Source organism: Hylobates moloch, unplaced genomic scaffold (genome assembly GCF_009828535.3).
Source record: "Hylobates moloch isolate HMO894 unplaced genomic scaffold, HMol_V3 SCAFFOLD_3, whole genome shotgun sequence".
NCBI lineage: Eukaryota > Metazoa > Chordata > Mammalia > Primates > Hylobatidae > Hylobates > Hylobates moloch.
The window spans coordinates 115,601,672-115,621,152 of NW_026652278.1; the positions used below are offsets into that span (position 1 = coordinate 115,601,672).

At 36.3% G+C, this 19,481-nt stretch overlaps 1 long non-coding RNA gene across 1 annotated transcript; it reads right to left on the bottom strand.

Annotated features, from left to right (window-relative positions):
• Window positions 1-17,961: 17,961 nt before the first annotated feature.
• On the bottom strand, window positions 17,962-19,215 carry LOC131383116 (uncharacterized). Its single transcript, XR_009212896.1, has 3 exons — window positions 18,990-19,215; window positions 18,573-18,643; window positions 17,962-18,453 (listed from the first exon to the last, which is right to left on the bottom strand). It is a non-coding gene; the product is annotated as an uncharacterized LOC131383116 (long non-coding RNA).
• Window positions 19,216-19,481: the final 266 nt, after the last annotated feature.

Consider the following 19,481-nt stretch of genomic DNA (forward strand, 5'->3'; position numbering starts at 1 on the left):
ATACATATGTAACAAACCTGCACATTGTCACATTGTGCACATGTACCCTAAAACCCTAAAGTATAATAAAAAAGAAAAAAAAAAAATACTCAACATCACTAATGGTCGGGGAAATGCAAATAAAAACCACAATGAGATACCATATTACTCCTGCAAGAATGGCCATATTAAAAAATCAAAAAATAGTAGATGTTGGCGTGGATGTGGTAATCAGGGAATACTTCTACATTGCTGGTACAGCCAGCAGTTGTACTGTACACTAGTACAACCACTATGGAAACTAGTGTGGAGATTCCTTAAAGAACTAGAAGTAGGACTACCATTTGATAGTTGCATTAAATCAGCATTTGATCCAGCAATCCCACTACTGGGTATCTACCCAGAAGAAAAGAAGTCATTATTTGAAAAAGATAGTTGCACATGCCTTCACAATTCACAGTCGCAAAAACGTGGAACCAACCTGAATGCCCATCAATCAATGAGTGGATAAAGAAACTGTGGTATATATATACGATGGAATACTACTCAGCCACAAAAAGGAATGAATTAACAGCATTTGCCATGACCTGGATGAGACTGGACACTATTATTCTAAGTGAAGTAACTCAGGAATGGAAAACCAAACATCGTATATTCTCATTGACATATGGGAGCTAAGCTATAAGAATGCAAAGCATAAGAATGATCCAACGGACTTAGGGTTCTTGGGTGGAAGAGTAGGATGGGGACGAGGGATAAAAGACTACAAATATGGTGCAGTGTATACAGCTCGGGTGATGGGTGCACCAAAATCTCACAAATCTCCACTAAAGAACTTACTCATGTAACCAAATATCACCTGTACCCCAATAACTTACGGAAAAATAAATAAATAAATAAATAAATAAATAAATAAATAAATAAATAAATAAATAAATAAAATTACATTTAAAAAGGTAATGCTTGAATGTTTACTTTTTAAGTATCTTGTTTTTAAAAATAGACTTCATTTTTTAGAGCAGTTTTAGATTCACAGCAAAATTGGACAGAGGTATAGAGATTTCCCATATCTCCCTCCTCTCACATTCATACAGCCTTCCCCACTATCAAAATCCTGCACCAGAGTGGTACATTTTTTAATTAATGAATTTATGTTGACATACTGTACACATTATTGTATTAGGGTAATTGTGTCTCCATAGAATGAATTAGGAAGTACTTGCTCTGCTTCTGGTTTCTGAAAGAGGTTGTAGAAAATTTGTGTAATTTCTTCCTTAAGTGTTTGGTAGAATTCACCAGTAAATCTATCTGGCCCAAGTGATTTCTGTTTTGAAGGCTATTAATTACTGATTCAATTTCTTTAATATAGTGCTGTTCAAATTATGTATTTCTTCTTGTGTGACCTGTGGTAGATTGTGTTTTTTAAGGAATTGGTTCATTTCATCTAGGTTACAAAATTTGTGAGCAAAGAGTTGTTTAAAATGTTCCTTTATTTTCTTTTTAATGTTCACGTGATCTGTAGCAATGTCCCCTGTTATTTCTCATGTTAGTAATAGTGTCTTCTCTCTGTTTTTCTTAGCCTGCCTAGAGGCTCATTAATTTATTGCTCTTTTCAAATAACTAGCTTTTGGTTTCATTTATTTCTTTATTTCCTTTTGTAAGTTTCATTGATTTCTGCTTTAATTTTTTTGTTTCATTTTTTTTGTGCTTAGTTGTGATTTAATATGCTCTTCCCTGCTCCCAACCCCCCTGTTTCCTAAGGTAGAAGTTTAGATGATCAATTTTAGATCTTTCTTTTTTCTAATATATGCATTCAGTGCTGTAAATTTTCTCTAAGCACTGCTTTTACTGTATCCCACAAATTTTGTTGTGTTTTCATCTTTATTGAGTTCAAAATATTTTAAAAATTTTCCTGAGATTTCTTTTTGCTCTGTGTGTTATTTAGAAATGTGTTGTTTAATCTCCAAGTATTTTGAGATTTTCCAGCTATCTTTCTGTTGAATGTTTATTTTAGTCTAAGATAAAATCAACCTGAATTCTTTTCTCTACTTTTCCCATATATCTTTGTGTGGGGAGCAGGATGTTGTCATAAATTTTCTCAACTAATCAATCAATTTGATTTGCTAATGTGTAACTCATAGTTAATAAGCTTCAATCACCTTATTTTCTTCTGCCTTAAACCGCTCTACCTTTATTCTGCTCAGCATAACTGTTTTTTAAAGAGGGAGATTTCCTTTTTAAAATATATATTTTTTTATTTTAGGTTCAGGGGGTACATGTGCAGATTTATTACATGGGTATATTGCGTGAAGCTTAGGTTTGGGTGTCTAATGATCCTGTCACCCAAATAGTGAACATAATACCTGATAAGTAGTTTTTCAACCCTTCTATCCCCCACTTTTCCATTATGGAGTCCTCAGTGTCTATTGTTCCCATCTTTGTGTCTGGATGTACCCAAAGTTTAGCTCCCACTTATAAGTGAGAACATGGGGTATTTCATTTTCTGTTTCTGCATTAATTCATTTATGATAATGGCCTCCAGCTGCATCCAAGTTCCTGCAAAAAACATGATTCTGTTCTTCTTTATGGTTTGTAGTATTCCATGGTGTATAGGTACCATGTTTTCTTTATCCAATTCACTATTGATGGGAACCTAGGTTGATTCCTTGTCTTTGCTATTTTGAATAGTCCTGTAGGGAACATACAAGTGCATGTGTCTTTTTGTTAGAACAATTTATTTTCCTTTGAATGTATACCCAGAAATTGGATTGCTGGATCAAATGGTAATTCTATTTTTAGTTCTTTGAGAAAACTCCAAACTGCTTGCCACCAGGACTGAACTAATTTGCATTCCCACCAACAGTGTATAAGCATTCCCTCTCTACATTCCCTCTCACCAACATCTGTTATTTTTTGACTTTTTTATAATAGCCATTCTGACTGGTGTGAGATAGTGTTGATGGTGGTTTTGATTTGCATTTATTTATCTGATAAGTAATCATGATGAGCATTTTTTCAAATGTTTGTTAGCCTCTTGTATGTCTTCTTTTGAGAAGTGTCTACTTTTTAATGGTGTTATTTGGTTTTTCTTGTTGATTTAAGTTTCTTATAGATTCTGGATATAAAACCTTTGTCAGATGCGTAATTTGCAAATATTTTCTCCCATTCTGTAGGTTGTCTCTTTACTCTGTTGGTGGTTTCTTTTGCTGTGCAGAAGCTCTTTAGTTTAATTAAGTCCCATTTGTCTATTTTTTTCTTTTGTTGCATTTGCTTTTGGAGTCTTCATCATAAATTCTTTGCCTAGGACAATGTCTAAGAGTATTTCCTAGCTTTTCTTCTAGGATTATTACAGTTTGAGGTCTTTGATTTAAGTCTTTTATCCATCTTTACTTAATTTTTGTATATGGTAAGAGATCAGAGTCCAGTTTCATTCTTCTGCATATGGTTAGCCAGTTTTTACAGCACAATTTATTGAATAGAATATCCTTTCCCCATTGTTATTTTTGTTGATTTTGCTAAAGAGGAGTGGATTGTAGGTGTGTGGCTTTATTTTTTGGTTCTGCATTCTGTTTTATTAGTCTGTCTATTTTTGTACCATTACCATGCTGTTTTGTTTACTGTAGCCTTATAGCACAGTTTGAAATTGGGTAATGTGATACTACTGGCTTTTTTGTTTTTACTTAGGATTGCCTTAGTTATTTGGGCTCTTTTTTGGTTCCATATGAATTTTAGAAAAGTTTTTTCTAAATCTGTGGAAAGTGACATTGGTAATTTGATAGGAATAGTATTTAATCTGTAGATTGGTTTGGGCAGTATGGACATTTTAATGGTATTGATTTTTCCAACCATGCGCATAAAATAGTTTTCCATTTGTTTATGTCATCTACCTATCTCATTTTTTCTTAAGTATTTTATTTTTTTGTGGCTATTGTAAATGAAATTGCATTCTTGATTTGGTTCTCAGGTTTGGTGTATAGAAATGCTGGTGATTGGCCAGGCGCGGTGGTTCACGCCTGAAATTCCAGCACTTTGGGAGGCCAAGGCAGGCAGATCACGAGGTCAGGATATCAAGACCATCCTGGCCAACGTGGTGAAAGCCTGTCTTTACTAAAAATACAAAAATTAGCCGGGCATAGCGGTGTGTGCCTATAGTCCCAGCTACTTGGGAGGCTGAGACAGGGGAATTGCTTGAGTTTGGGAAGAGGAGGCTGCAGTAAGCCAAGATTGCACCACTGCACTCCAGCCTTGGAGACAGAGCAAGACTCCATCTCAAAAAAAGAAAAAAAATGCTGCTGATTTTTGTATGTTGATTTTGTATTCTGAGACTTTGTTGAAGTTGTTTATCAGGTCTACAAGTCTTTTGGCAGAATCTTTAGGGTTTTCTAGGTCTAGAATCATGTTGTCAATGATTACAGATGACTTCCTCTTTTCTTATTTGGCTGCCTTTTATTTCTTTCTGTCATCTGATTGCTCTGGCTAGGACTTCTAGTACTATATTGAATAGCAGTGGTGACAGTGGACATCCTTGTCTTGTTTCACTTCTCAAGGGGAATGCTTCCATTCCCATTCATTGTGATGTTAGTTGTGAATTTGTCACAGATGGCTCTTATCAGTCACTAGTTTGTTAAGGGTTTTTATCATGAATCGTTGTTGGATTTTATGCAAAGCTTTTTCTTCATCTATCGAGATGATCATTTAGTTTTTGTTTTTAATTCTGTTTGTGTGATGAATCACATTTCTTAATCTGTGTCTGTTCAACCATCCTTGCATCCCAGGAATAAAGCCCACTTGATCATGGTGAACTAATTTTTTAATGTGTTCCTGGATTCAGTTTGCTAGTATTTTGTTGAGCATTTTTGCATCTATGTTCATCAGGGATACTGGCCTGTAGTTTTCTTTTTTTGTTGTATGCCCTTGCCAGATTTTGGTATCAGGATGATACTGTTTTACAGAATGAGTTAGGGAAGGGTCCTTTCTCCTCAATTTTTTGGAATAGTTTCAGTAGGATTGGTACCAGCTCTTTGTACATCTGGGAGAATTTGGCTGTGAATTTGGTCCAGAGCTTTTTTGTGGTTGTTTTTTTTTTTCTTTTTATTACTGATTCATTTTCATTACTTGCTATTGGTGTGTTCAATATTTCTGTTTCATCCTGGTTCAATCTTGAGTGGTTGTGTGTTTCCAAGAATTTATCCGTTTCCTCTAGATTTTCTAGTTTGTGTGCATAGAGGTGTTCATAGTAGTTTATAAGGATCTTTTGTATTTCTGTGGTATCAGTTGTAACATCACTGTTGTTATTTCTGATTTTGTTATTTGGATCTCTCTTTTTTTCTTTGTTATTCTAGCTATCAGTCTATCAACCTTGATAATCCTTTCAAAGAACCAATTTTTCATTGATCCTTTGTATGTTTTTTTGGGGATATCAATTTCTTTTAATTCTGCTGTGATTTTATATATTTTTCTTCTTCTAGCTTTGGGTTTAGTTTGTTCTTGTTCTACTTCTGTTAGGTGCAAGATTAGGTTGTTTTATGTCTTCTTTATGAAGGCATTTAGCAGTATAAACTTTCCTCTTAATACTGCTTTTCCCACATCCCAGAGATTTTGGTGTGCTGTGTCTATTTTCATTTGTTTCAAAAAGTTTTTTGATTTCTGCCTTAATTTTGTTTTTTACCCAAAAGTCATTTAAGGGCAAGTTGTTTAATTTCCATGTATTTATGTGGTTTTGAGAGCACCTCTTAGTATTGATTTCTATTTTTATTCCACTGTGGTCTGAAAAGCTACTTGGTATAAATTCGATATTTTTGAATTTATTAAGCAGTGTAAATGCTCCACTTAAAAGACATAGAGTGGTAAATTGAGCAACAAAAAAAGACCCATCCTTCTGCTGTCCTCAAGAGATTCATCTTACATTTAATGATGCCCAAAGGCTCAAAGTAAAGGGATGGAGAAAGATCTATCATGCAAATGGTAAACTTTAAAATAGACTTTTTAAACCTACAACAGTAAAAAAAGGACATAGAAGGGCATTATATAATGATAAGGTGCTCAATTAAACAAGAAGAGTTAACTATTCTAAATATATACATGTCCAATATTGGTAAAGCAATTGGTAAAGCAAATTATTGTTGAAGGGGGTGCAGAATTGTTATTAAGGTATATTGAGATTTGATTTATGTCCAAGCATGTGGTCAATCTTAGAGGAGGTTCTGTATGCAGAACAATTATTGAAACAAATGAAAATAGATACACAATATACCAAAACCTCTGGGATGCAGCAAAAGTAGCGTTAAGAGGAAAGTTTATACTGCTAAATGCCTTTGTAAAGAAGACATAAAACAACCTAACGTTTTACCTAGCAGAAGTAAATTGGTAAAGCAATTACTCCTAGACCTAAGAAAAGACTTTGACATCCACAGAATAATAGAGGAGACGTCAACATCCCACTGACAGCATTAGACAGATTATCAAGGCAGAAAACCAATGAAGAAATTATGAACTTAAATTTGATACTTTGCTGATTGGGCCAAATAGACATCTACAGTGTACTCCAACCAACAACCACAGAATATGCATTCTTCTCATCTGCATGCAGAATATTCTCTAAGATTAATGACATGCTTGGACATAAATCAAGTCTCAATATACCTTAATGGAAATTCTGCAGCCCCTTCTCCAAGTCAGAAACCTAGAGGCCCTCCCAAATTTTTCTCAGTCCCTCAGCTGCACATATCTAACTGGTAACCAAACTTATCAATTAAGGCTGAGCATTTGGCTCAAGCCTGTAATCTCAGCTTTGGGGGGCTGAGTCAGGAGGATTGCTCGAAGCTAGGTGTTCAAGACCAGCCTGGGCAACATATGAGATCCTGTCTCTACCAAAAAAATTTTAAAAATTAGTTGGGTGTGGTGGCATGTGTCTATCGTCCCAGATACTTAGGAGGCTGAGGTGGCAGGACCCCTTGAATCTAGGAGGTTGAGGTTGCAGTGAGCCATGATTGTGCCACTGAACTCCAGGCTGAGTAATACAGGAAGACCCTGAACCAAACCAAAACCAAAAGCAAAAACTTATCAATTATACATTTGAAGTAGTTCTCTGTGTCTTTCTCTCAATCCCAATTTTCACTAAGTTCAAATCTTCTTCATCTCTCACCTTAACTTCATTTTCCTGCTTTTAGCTTTATTTCTCTCATTATGTACATAGGTATGTATGTATGTATGTATTTATTTATTTAATTTATTGAGACAGGGTCTCATTCTGTCACCCAGCCTGGAGTGCAATGGTATGATCATGGCTCACTGTAGCCTCCTTCTCCTGGGCTCAGGTGATCCTCCCACCTCAGCCTCCCAAGTAGCTGGGACTACAGGTGCATGCCACCACACCCGGCTAATTCTTTTTTTTTTGTATTTTTTGTAGAGATGGTGTTTTGCCATGTTGCCCAGGTTGGTCTTGAACTCCTGGCCTCAAGCAATCTATCTGCCTTGGCCTCCTAAAGTACTGGGATTACAGGCATGAGCCACCATGCTTGGCCCATAATATAGTGTCAATTATATTATCAGAACAATAATTTTAACATTAGTATAGCAGTAGCTCTTTACATATATAACATATCCATCGTATATATCAAACATAACATATATATATATTCATGTTTAACGGTCTTTAGTAATGCAAAAGACAGGCAAACACAAACGTTGGCAAGGATGTGGAGAAAAGAGAACCCTCCTTCTCTCTTGATGGGAATGTAAATTAGTACAACCACTATGGAGAACAGTTTGGAGTTTCCTCGAAAAACTAAAAATAGAACTACCATATGATCCAGCAATCCCACTGCTAGGTATATACCCCAAAGAAAGGAAATCAGTTTATCAAAAAGATATTTGCATTGCCATGTTTATTGCAGCACTATTCACAATAAGCAAGATTTGGATTCAATGTCATTGTCTATCAACAGCTGAATAGATAAAGAAAATGTGGTATATATATACACAATGGAGTACTATTCAGCCATAAAAAAGAATGAGATCCTGTCATGTGCAGCAACGTGGATGGAACTAGAGGTCATTATGGTATGTGAAATACACTAGGCACAGAAAGACAAACTTCACATGTTTTCATTTATCTGTGGGAGATAAAACATTAAACAATTGAATTCATGGAGATAGAGAGTAGAATGATAGTTATCAGTGGTTGGGACGGGTCATGGATAAGGGGGAAGTGGTGATGGTTAATGCATACAAAAATATAGTTAGAATGAGTAAGATCTAGTATCTGATAACACAACTGGCTGACTATTGTGAACAGTAATTTATTATACATTAAAAGTAACCAAAAGAGTATAATTGGATTGTTTGTAACAAAAAGAAAAAATAAATGCTTGAGGTGATGGATCAAAAAAAAAGGTCTAAGTAGCTTAAAGTTCTTCCTAATGCCTAGAGGATGGGTGCAGACCCCTTAACAGAGCATACTTCACACTTTTTAAATCTTCTCCTTTAAACTCTGCCTCTTGCTTTCATTCCCAGAAATTTGGTTACCATCCTGTAGCAAATAGTGAGCATACTTCTGCATGTTCCTCAAGGTCTCCTTGCTGTGAAGTCTTCCTAGAACGTTCCTTTCCTTCTCTTTGTCAATTTACTTGCCCCTCTCTTGTTTGTCCCCAGCTCCTTACTTACAAATCTTTCAGTGTTTCTCATATTTTGTTTCAGGTAGCTGTTTATATGCACGATCTCCTGCTGTGAGCGCCTTAAAGGTAAGAACTATGTTTTATTCATCTTTGTTTCCCTTAGCTAAGAGTCTTGCATGTGATAGGTGATCAGCAAATGTTTGTTGAATGAACATTGAATGTGGAAAAGCCATATACTAATGTGGCGAAGGCATCATTGGTGGCTTCATTAAACCTGAACCATGCAGACCAAAGGAATTTTGTCTGAGGGAGAGTGACAAGGATTAGTGGAGATTCTTGAGAATGGAATGGAAATAAGCTGAAGAGGAGTTCCGGTCTCACCCAGGTCCCTGGAGACACATAGTTGATGCCTTAAGATTAGTAAGGTTTAAAACTTGATTCTTATGAATCTTTATTTTATTTCTCAGGGATTTCCCCCAAGCTATAAACATTGAGGTTTTGTTAGGCAGATCCTTATTCCAAAAAAGAATACCAATTTGCGTTTTAATGATTTGGAATTGTGGTCCCTCTTTACTTTATTTCAGTAGTTTTTGTGCTTTTTGATGTTTTCATTTCGCTGAATGTCCAAACATCAATAAAATCTTTTCTTGCCAAGGTCAACAACTCCCCCAAGAATCTTGTGAGCCCTACTCTCTTCTTGACATTCCCATTCCCTCTGCCTTTCTCCTCCTCTATTCTAGCACTTCAGTAGCATTTGCCTGTGATAGAGCTATATAGGCTGGCATGGGCCTCCTCTAGACTGTTACTAGAGGGCAGGCAGGTGCCAATTTCATAAAGTTCTCTCCTGCAGGGCCTAGTAAAGTGATTTGCATAATAGAGACATTTAGAAAGTGTTGGGTGAATAAATAACTTAATAATGACAATGGCCCAATAAAGGCAGTGCAGAGGGAAACATAATGACCTCAGGAATAATTCAGAGATATTCTTGCTTGAAAAGGTTTAAGTAGGTTATTTGGTTTAAACGTTGCATCATTGGAAAACTCAATTTCCTATAGCAACTAGTACCAGATTGAGAGGACATTTTATGCTGTTCAGCAATGTGAGGGAAGCTGCCTCTGGAAAGGAGAAAGGAACCAGTGTTTGGAGGGAGGCGGTGGTACAGGATAGAAAATCCTCAAAGGCCACTAGCTGTCCATTTGCACTCCTAGAAAGAGTCAGGGAATGGAGGGAGGGCAAGGCTACTGTTGCAAAGCCACTCATAGAGCCAGCCACAGTGTTTGTCTAGGGAGGGTAATTTCCAATAAAAATAGAGAAAAACTTTTTTTTTTAAACGTTAAGCACTTTAAAAGCAACTGTGGGAAGTTTTAATCATAGGGTGGCTCTTTCTGAAAGAAGAAAGAGGCATTTCAATTTTAAATTCAGTGGGTTGAAATGATTGTGTCATTTCAGCTAGAAGGGAGCACGTCAGCAAGTGGAAATGTTTTATCGTGGAAAGTATGACTTGAAGATGTCATATTTAAAATTTTAAAAAAGTAAGTAATTTCTGTAGTTGGTTTTCTTCCTCCACAAGAACTTTTAGAACTTTGCTGCATTTAGAAAGAATAAGTAAAAATTTCAGGCATCATATTCACCATTGACATAGAAATAGAAGTCTTACTAAATGGGCTGGGTTTCTTAATATGGTTAAGATATGCAGAAAATAGAACAAAGATCGCCCCTTAGGAGAGATAAACTTTGCTTAGAGGTATTGGGGAAGATTAGCCTGTGAGTTAAGTATTTATGTTTTGATTATGGGAGTTATTAGATAAAAAGAGATGCTGACTAAATTGTAAGGCCCTTGGTTTCCAACTCTCTGTCTTACTTATCACTAAAACTTCCTCTATAGTTCATTGACCTGTTAGACGTTTGATACAAATTTGCTGAATCAATGAATTTTAGGATGTTTGGAATGTAAGTCTGCATTGATCATTTAAAGATGTCATCAGCCACCAGTAAGTATTAATAATCATGATAAAGGCACTATTTTTAAAAAGATTAATATAGAAATTAGAGGTATAAAATGATGACTTTATGGACTGTCTTCTTGAAGCTGGCATTACTATATGTTTGAACTAACCTGTAGTTTATGGAATATAACAATTTTCAGGACAGTGTCCTTTTACAGAGCAATCAGACCCAATAGTCAGATTAACTCTACCCGAATATGAAGAAACATTCAGAATCATGAAGCTCTCAAGGTTATTAGTAATAACTAAGAAATATTGAATAAAGAAACTCCTGGTCAGAGTAATTAGTTGCTCTCTTTATTTAGCTAATTGAAAGATACAGCTAATTAGAAATTTATTTTGCTGACAAGAGACCTTTTCTAAAGTGATTTTTTTCGCTTCCACTGTCAAAACTTTAGGCAAATCTCTTTCTTTTGTAGCCAGGACTTACATGCATGGCAATTTTTTTTTCCCCTTAGGAGAATATGTGTATGCATATCAAGTAAGGCATATTGTTCATAGTTTCTTTCTAGATGTGTGACATTGTTTTTTGCCTACAGAATTTTCATTTATAATCCAAGATTCTTCGTTAGTAGTAACAAATTACTTTGCCTCATAATGGTCTATACTTGGAGCATGCTGGAAAAAGAGTACAGATGTTAATTTTTTGTCACAGACATTCTGGAGACAAACTAGTTTTGTTTGTTTGTTTGTTTGTTTTGAGACAGAGTCTCAATCTGTCACCCAGGCTGGAGTGCAGTGGTGCAATCTCAGCTCACAGCAACCTCCGCCTCCCAGGTTCAACCAATTCTCCTGCCTCAGCGTCCCGAGTAGCTGGGATTACAGGTGCCCGCCACCATGCCCAGCTACTTTTTGTATTTTTAGTAGAGATGGGGTTTCACCATGTTGGCCAGGCTGGTCTTGAACTCCTGACCTCAAGTGATCCGCCTGCCTCGGCCTCCCAAAGTGCTGGGATTACAGGCGTGAGCCACCACCTCCAGCCTAGTTTCTTCTTTTTTCACGACATTTCTGCACAAGGAAGTCTGTTTTTGTTGTTGGGGTTTTGTTTATTTTTTACGTGTATTGCCTCACTAAATGCATTGTTAAAACCTGGAGTTATTGTCTTTACTAGGGCAATCTCTTCCCACTTAGGGGGTTTGGATTCTGACTGCCTGGATTCCAGTTCCAGTCCTGCCATTTACTACCTGCATGGCCTCAGTTTAGCATCTCTACTGCTCAAACCCTCTAAGTTTCAGTTTCCTCACTTGTAACATGGGGAAAATAATAGTCAGTCAGTTGAGAATTAAATGAGATGCACTGAAGGCCCTTAGCTGCCCATAGTAGCACATAGTAAGCATTCTATAATTACTGTTATCGCTGTAGTTGTTTATGTCTCTTCTCCTTTGTCCAGCCTTCCTTCTTCCTATTTTTTTTTTTCTCTCTCAGATCAACTTTCTCACTCAATATTTCCAATATATATTTTTTTCTGGTTAATTTCATTCGTTATGTGAATATAGACCATGACATGAAGTAGGGACTGATTTCCATGTGAAGATTTTAGAATAGATACCATCATATACCTTCTAGAATATGTATAGGAATAACTTATTTGAGCATCAAAACACTGTTTCACATGTGAAACAAACCTAGGCATACTCTCTAGCAATGATTTACACGCTTTCCAGTGTGTTCCTGGATATTCGGCTCTCATCCTTGCATGTATTTTCCCACACCTCTACATGTGCCATCTCATTTGCTCATGCTTCACCTTCCTTCTCTGATTTCTAGCTATTGATTTTTTTTCCCCATGCCATGCATTAGAATTAACATCTTTTTCTAATATTGCTTCTTTGTGAAGCTTATCATCCTTCTGTTCTGTGTCCCAGATACTCTATGTTCAATCCAATGGGGCCGCACAGGGAGAATTCACAGTAATTCAGGATGGCAGCAGGGTGGGGAGAAAGAACGGGCTGGTCCTGCTCCTCCACTCCCCTGTTTCCAATGGGGGTAACTTCCCTGCTGTCCTATGTGCTGGTGACAAGGGAGAGACATGAAGGAATTGGAGGAGTTCTGTTTTCCAGGTGCTTCCCAATACCCACTGGATAATATCCAAGCTCCTGAACGTGGTACACATATTCCCTAAGATCTGCGCTCTTGCAGCCTTGTCTTCCTACTTTAAAATTTGTACCCTGGTGATAGTGTCTTTCAGTGCCCGGCATATCACATCCTGCTTTGAATGTATGTGTCGGTGCTTCTTGTGTAATGTTTGTCTGCCCATCTTTACCTTGCCGATTCTAAGTCTCCAATCTATTCTTCTAAGCTCAGCACAGAGCTTGTCTCCTCTGGGAAGACTTCCATGAGGCTTTTGCCTTCTTCCTACTGAGCTAAGTACCCTCCTTTCCTTTGGACTCAACTGCTTGCTGGGAATAGCTCTGTCATTATAGACCCTGTTACTTTGGAATGGCCTGTTTATGGGTCTGTTTTTTTCTGATGGAATAAATTCTGTGACAGCAGGGACCGCATATTATTCATTTCTGTATCCCCACCATCTAGCATGCTATGTGGTTCAGTGTACACCAGCCAGGGTTATCTGTAGAACTCTTAAATTGACCTCACTGGGATCCATGGGGATGAAGGCAGTTATGAAGGAATTCTTACTTCCTTTCATGGGGCTTGCCTGATAGTGGCCTGACTTTAAATTTCTTTCAGACAACTTAACTGGACAGATAATTTAGCTCTTCTCCAATTTGCAGTCTTATTCCAGAACGGACTATATTTTAAAAGGTGGAATTCATATGTTTACATTTTTTGTAGATTTTTTTTCTTATATCATAGTATAGCTCGTTTGCCAACCACATGTATTTCCCATTTACTCATTTCTTCTACAGAACACATATTAAGATAATGGAATTTCTAAACACATGAGACAAATACCTACAAAATGCCTGAAACATAATGGCCCATCAGCAGATTTTCTCATAGAAGAAACCTGTAGGCACATAATAGAATGCCTCTCAGTACAAAAACAAACAAGCAATTACCTATGCTGCTTCCTGTGGGAAACTCAGCATCCTACCACCCATGGTGATGACTTCTGTGATTTTTTTTGGAGGGGTTACATCATTCTAAGGAAATTCATTCATGTGTTTGTCAACAAATGCACATTTTATTTTCTTGGACAGAAAACAAAGTATGTTTTCGTTCAAGTTTATTTTCCTCTTTCTTTTTTTTTTTTTAACATAAACATTCAACATGCAATCTAGAATAATAGTACAAAAGACTGAATGGTGGTCGTCACAGGCTGATAGTGGGGAGGGAACTGTGTGTTCAAGAAACATCTGGAATATTTGTGATGTGGTAGTTGCCTAGAGTGTCTTCCTCTGGCCTTTGACATTAAACAATGCCTTCTAGAATTTAACTGAGTCAAGATATATTTAAATTGCAGACGTGTATTGTTGTTAGTCTGATAAAAATCATATTTGATGAATCTGCTCTTAATTTCCTTCTCTGTATTATAAAAGCTCTTCCTTTCTTATGTTAATCCAACATTTTCAAGAATATTATAAGAATGGAGACTTGAAATAAATCATATTGGGAAACACCAGTGAGAAAAGGTTTTGAAAATTCAAAAGGTGAAAAATACATCTAGCCCCAGTAGATAAATGTCTATGGTGAGAATTGATAAGTCAACATAATTTTTATTTTTTTATTTTTCATTATAAATTGTTAATTTGTAATTGTATAAATTTATGGGGTACAAAGTGACATTACAGAGGATGGGAAGATGATGACCAAAGGGTTCAAAATCTCACTGAGGCATGAAGAATATATATATATATATGTGTGTGTATATATATATATATCTTATATCATATATATATATATACACACACACACACATATGTATTTAGTTCTATTGCACAGTGTGGCATATATTGTTAAAAATATTGTATAGTTCAGCATAATTTTGAGAGTAGTAAGAGTCCTGATTTTGTATTTTTCTACTTAATATTAGATAAAATACTAGTCATTTCAATTTGTGTCTTCAAATTTTGGCATCATCTTCTTTAGGTATGTAGAATCATCATCAATTTATCTAGAGCTTTTTGTAGAAAATTATCTATTTGAATTAAAAAATCCTCAAGTTTTACTTAAACCTGAAAGTTGCTATATTTGTTTTTTTAATAATGATAGTTTAAACAAAACAGCTTTATGAAATTTGAAGTTTAACAAGAAATTGCTAATTTTGAAAAGTATATTTTAGATATATGGACTAGAGACAAATTGTGAGGTATTTTGTACTTTCTATTCTGAAATCACTATAAGATTTTAATAGAGAGTCTTTAAAGTTTCATTTCATAAGTAATATTTTTTCAAGTATCTACAGAATCTATCTGCTAATGCTGAGAAGAAAACACTTTAAGGAGTCCATGATTATTAATTTATTCTTCTTGATTATATGGTTTGCTCCTCACACCCTCTGGATGCTCAGTCGTAGAAAAAAATGTGATCCTTTAACTGTGGGGTTAGAATAAAGGCCCATTTTCTGCCCACTGCTTATAGAAATTAAGAGACAAAATTTTACTTAGAGAGCTGTGGTCTGATGGAAATGCGGGTGTTCAGAAGTAGCTTCTGAATTTAAAGTTGCATTTAAAGTTGGCATTTCTGTCCAATCTGGTTGAGAATCTGAAAGCAGTTCCACATTTCTTCATCAGGAAGTCAGGCTGACTTGTGATGAAAGATGATGAAGACAAATCCTAAACAGGGCTTCCTGTTTGTTTAAACCCCCAACCCTGGAGAAAATCGCTTCCAAGTTTCCCTGTACAATCATTATAATATATTTTCTTTTCAGATTGTTAGCAGACTGCTCAGTTTGTGCTTGGCATTTCAATTACAGTGAAAAAGGTGGAACCCAGAAGACTCAAGGAATTCTCATTAGGAGTCTGAAATCTGATAGACTTTTAAAATTAACCTCTGCTTCTTGTTCTGTCTTTAGTAGGCACATTATTCATTAAATCATATGTATTGATTATCTGCTTTATGAACAGTTTTGAATTGGTTACTGTGATGGACAGAAGAGAAGAGTATATGGCTTTTGTCCTCAGAACTCTCTCTTACTAAAAAAAAAAAAATCAGATTGAAATACAGAGCAAAATTTCAATTTTAAGATGGCAACCACTTTTAAGGAAGGACTGGATTATTTCCCTAACATGAGTGCTTGTGCAAAGTGAGATGTTTTGTGAAAGACTTTTTAGATATTAAACAGTAGGAAAGAGAGACAAAGGAATCAGGGAAGAGTGAAAGCTTTGGAAAAAGACTTAGATGCTTTTCCTAGAATGCTGGGACATCTAAACCATGTTTGCACAGAGGTAATTAATGTAACCTTAATGTTAATTATACTTAATGTTATATATGTTAATATATATAGCTAACATATACTAAGCATGTACTTCACATTGACTACTGAGCTAAATGCTGTACTGGCATTTCCTCATGTACCCCTGGGAATAGCCTTATGATATAGGTGGGATGCATTTCCTAGAAGAAATTGGGACAAAGGTGAAATAATTTTTAAATAATTGACACTAGTGTCCATGCTTTAAAATTCTGCTCAAGGCTTTGCTTCTAAAGAACATTTTTATTTCTTCCTTGCTTTTCCCATTTTCACCTGCTTTCATTTATTTTTTCCTTTTCTCATCTCTATCATCTAATTTTCTCGCTTGATTTCTTAACCCTTCTTACACTTTCTCATAATAGTTGCTGGTCTGTCAAAATTTTCTTGTTTGACTGATAGTTCACTGAATACTTCTGTCACTGTTGTATTCAAAACTATATACATGGATGATTGCATTTTTTTTTACTTTTACAGTCTAATGTAGATATAAATATGCTGAATACATGTACTTTGATTAGAAATGGAAGTAAATATCAGCTAAAGTCTAACATAATTCTTTTTCATAAAAGGGGCAAAGAGGATATGAAGGAATAAGACATTTATTGCTAAAAGCATTTGTCTGCACACACACACACACACACACACACACACACACACACACACCTGTTTTTTCTGGGGAAAAAATGGTAGAGGTTCTGCCCATAAAGGACGGGCAGCATGTTTGTTCATATTTTTTTTTTTTTTTTTTTTTTTTGAGACGGAGTCTCGCTCTGTCGCCCAGGCTGTAGTGCAGTGGCGCGCTCTCGGCTCACTGCAAGCTCCGCCTCCCGGGTCCAGCAAATTCTACCTACCACAAGTTAACTGTCTATTAGAACACAAGGATTCCATGTTCCTGTCCATCAGCTTCTGTCAATCTAGTGTGGCAGAAATCTTCTGAAGTTTTAGCCTATTGAGATATACACAAATTCTATCAAGAAACTCTCTATAGAACATAGCACTATCTTTACGATTTGGAGCACCAGTGGAACTTGGTCATAATCAGTTAGACCCTTAAACTGAAATGCTCTGTAGGAGACCCACTGTCCTTTATAATGCACATTATTTTCAAATGAAACCATGGTCAGGATGAAGGCCAGGCTGCCATTGGAGATAATATTCTGAGTAACAATTTCAATGAGAAATCATGCTTTGCATGGCTGTAGAAGTAATTCAAAAGATGGATTGCCTTAATCAGGACAAAAACCCCTCAAACTGTTCTATTTATCTCTTTAGTGCTTCAAAAGCCTTGTAATTTCAATGATTACATAACAATTTGGCATATGTGAGTTCTCTGACAAGGTCCAGAATCTCAAATTGTGAAAATTAGTTTAACACAGAGTCCAGAATGAAACAGATTGGCAGAGCAAATGTTTTTGCATCATTCATGACCCTTACCAGCTAGTCATTAATGGTTTTGCCCAATACAGAATTCTAAGACTATTTCCCTTCTGGCTGTTTGAATGATTTACCTAGCAAGGTTAAAAAAATGTACAAGAATATCTTTAATTGAACAGCAGGGAACCTGTAGTACCATGTGTTCATGAGAAATGATGCAGGGGAAGTATTTTTTGACCTGTGTTCTGCTGTCTTTCCTGAGAAGTTTATGTATCAAGGGAAGAGATGGGCCTGCACAGGTCTAGTTTGTATATACTGGAATCCACATACAATGTTGTTGAAAAAGTAATCTTGCTGCTGAAATTATTTAAAAATTCACTGGAGGAAATGAATATTTGCTACCATTGAAAAGTGTCCATTTTATATAACCTAGGAAAAAGCAGACTATAAAACTAAAAGAACAAAACCAGTCCTGTAAAAATAAAGTAAAAAAAAAGCCAAAGCAAAACAAAGACCAACCCAAAAAACCAAAAAGGCTGAATATATTTACAAGATTTTGTGTGTGTGGGTGTAAGCTTAAAAACTGAAACAAAATAGACACCAAGACGTGAACTGTTTGTTCTGCTCCATTTGGCTAAGTTCTTAAAGGTTACAGGAAGATAGTGTACTTATTGCTTAAGATGATGATAATTTATATTAAAAAATAAATACAGGCATGTGAGCAGGAAGGGGAAATTGCTTCATTAATTACCTGGTTATCTTATCAGGTCTCCAATTTTTTTTGTTTTCTGGAATGCAGAGCAGGCTTCATGAGGAGTACTGAGTTGCTTTGGCAGCAGCTAGCCAAGCTGAGTGATTTGCAACACTCTTTGTTCACTGTGCATTTATGTTTCATAATGTGAGCGTCTGCCTGGGTGTGTTGGTGCCGCTCCGTGTACATCCCTTCTCTCAGCCAGAGGTCCAAGGAGGGGCCAAACTGCCTCCCTCTGAACTTTCAGTTAGCAAACAGTTGGCAAACAGTCGATGTTGCCCGATCCTCTGTGGTCAGTGCAGGTCCTGATTCTAACCCCCTACTCCATAAGGCAAGCTCTAGAAACCAGGGTTCCTGAAAAGGAACAAGAAAAAGGTGATACCAGGTGAAACCATCAAAAGTTGTTTGCGGTAACATAAGCCCTATGGGTTCAAGTGCCCTTCTTTCAGTTTATGATGTCACGCAGTGGTTACCTCTTGCTGGGTGACTTTATTCTTTTATCCTTTGTAGAAATGTTGTAATTCTGGCAAAAAGCCCACAGAATCTCTGTTTAAAAAGAGAAACAAATAATGCTAAAGTGCAATGTAATTAAAAATATTTATCTTTCCTTGAACTTGGACAAAATAAATTATTGTGTAAAAATTATTTATTTTCCTAATTTAACTGCAGATTTGAACCTTAATCTTATTATTACTTTTTTTCCCTGGAATCTATATGTTCAAAACCACTTCTTGATCTTCCAAAACTGTGATATTTGTGAATTCAATTTGCACAATCTCTAAACGATGCTACTGGTAGCCCAAATTAATATGATAAATTACAGTTATTTCCATACATTGTAAATCTTCTCTTGATTTTTTTTCAGTCCAGAGGTCTCTTTTTTTATATACCTATTATGACATAAGGAAGAGGTTCCTGCACCCCAGGCTCCTTCCCATTGGTTCTCACGCAGTGTGCTTCTCTGGGTGGAGCACTCTGGCGCTTCAGTTGAACCCAGGTACTTTTCTCTTTGGCTTCCTTCTCTTTCTGATCATTTTCCTTCACGTGTTTCAGGAAACTATCTTGGCTCCTAGAGTGCTTAATGGGCTCAGTACACACATTAATTCTCTTGGCAAGAATCTTGCCCTTCGTTGCCTGTTCACAACAATGCCAGCAGCATTCTGGGTAACATTCTAGACTCTTCCAGGTTTGCTATGGCAACATTTGTGGGGCATTCCTTTTTGAACAGTAGCCATTCCCCGGATGTCTACAATATCACTTTTTTTTTTTTTTTTTAACTGTTTCACATGCATGTGGCCAAAGGAACAACTCCATGTTTCCTAAAAGGTCAAAAGAACATATATGGGGTGCGTCTCCTCTAACCCTTTGTGTTTCCCATTTTG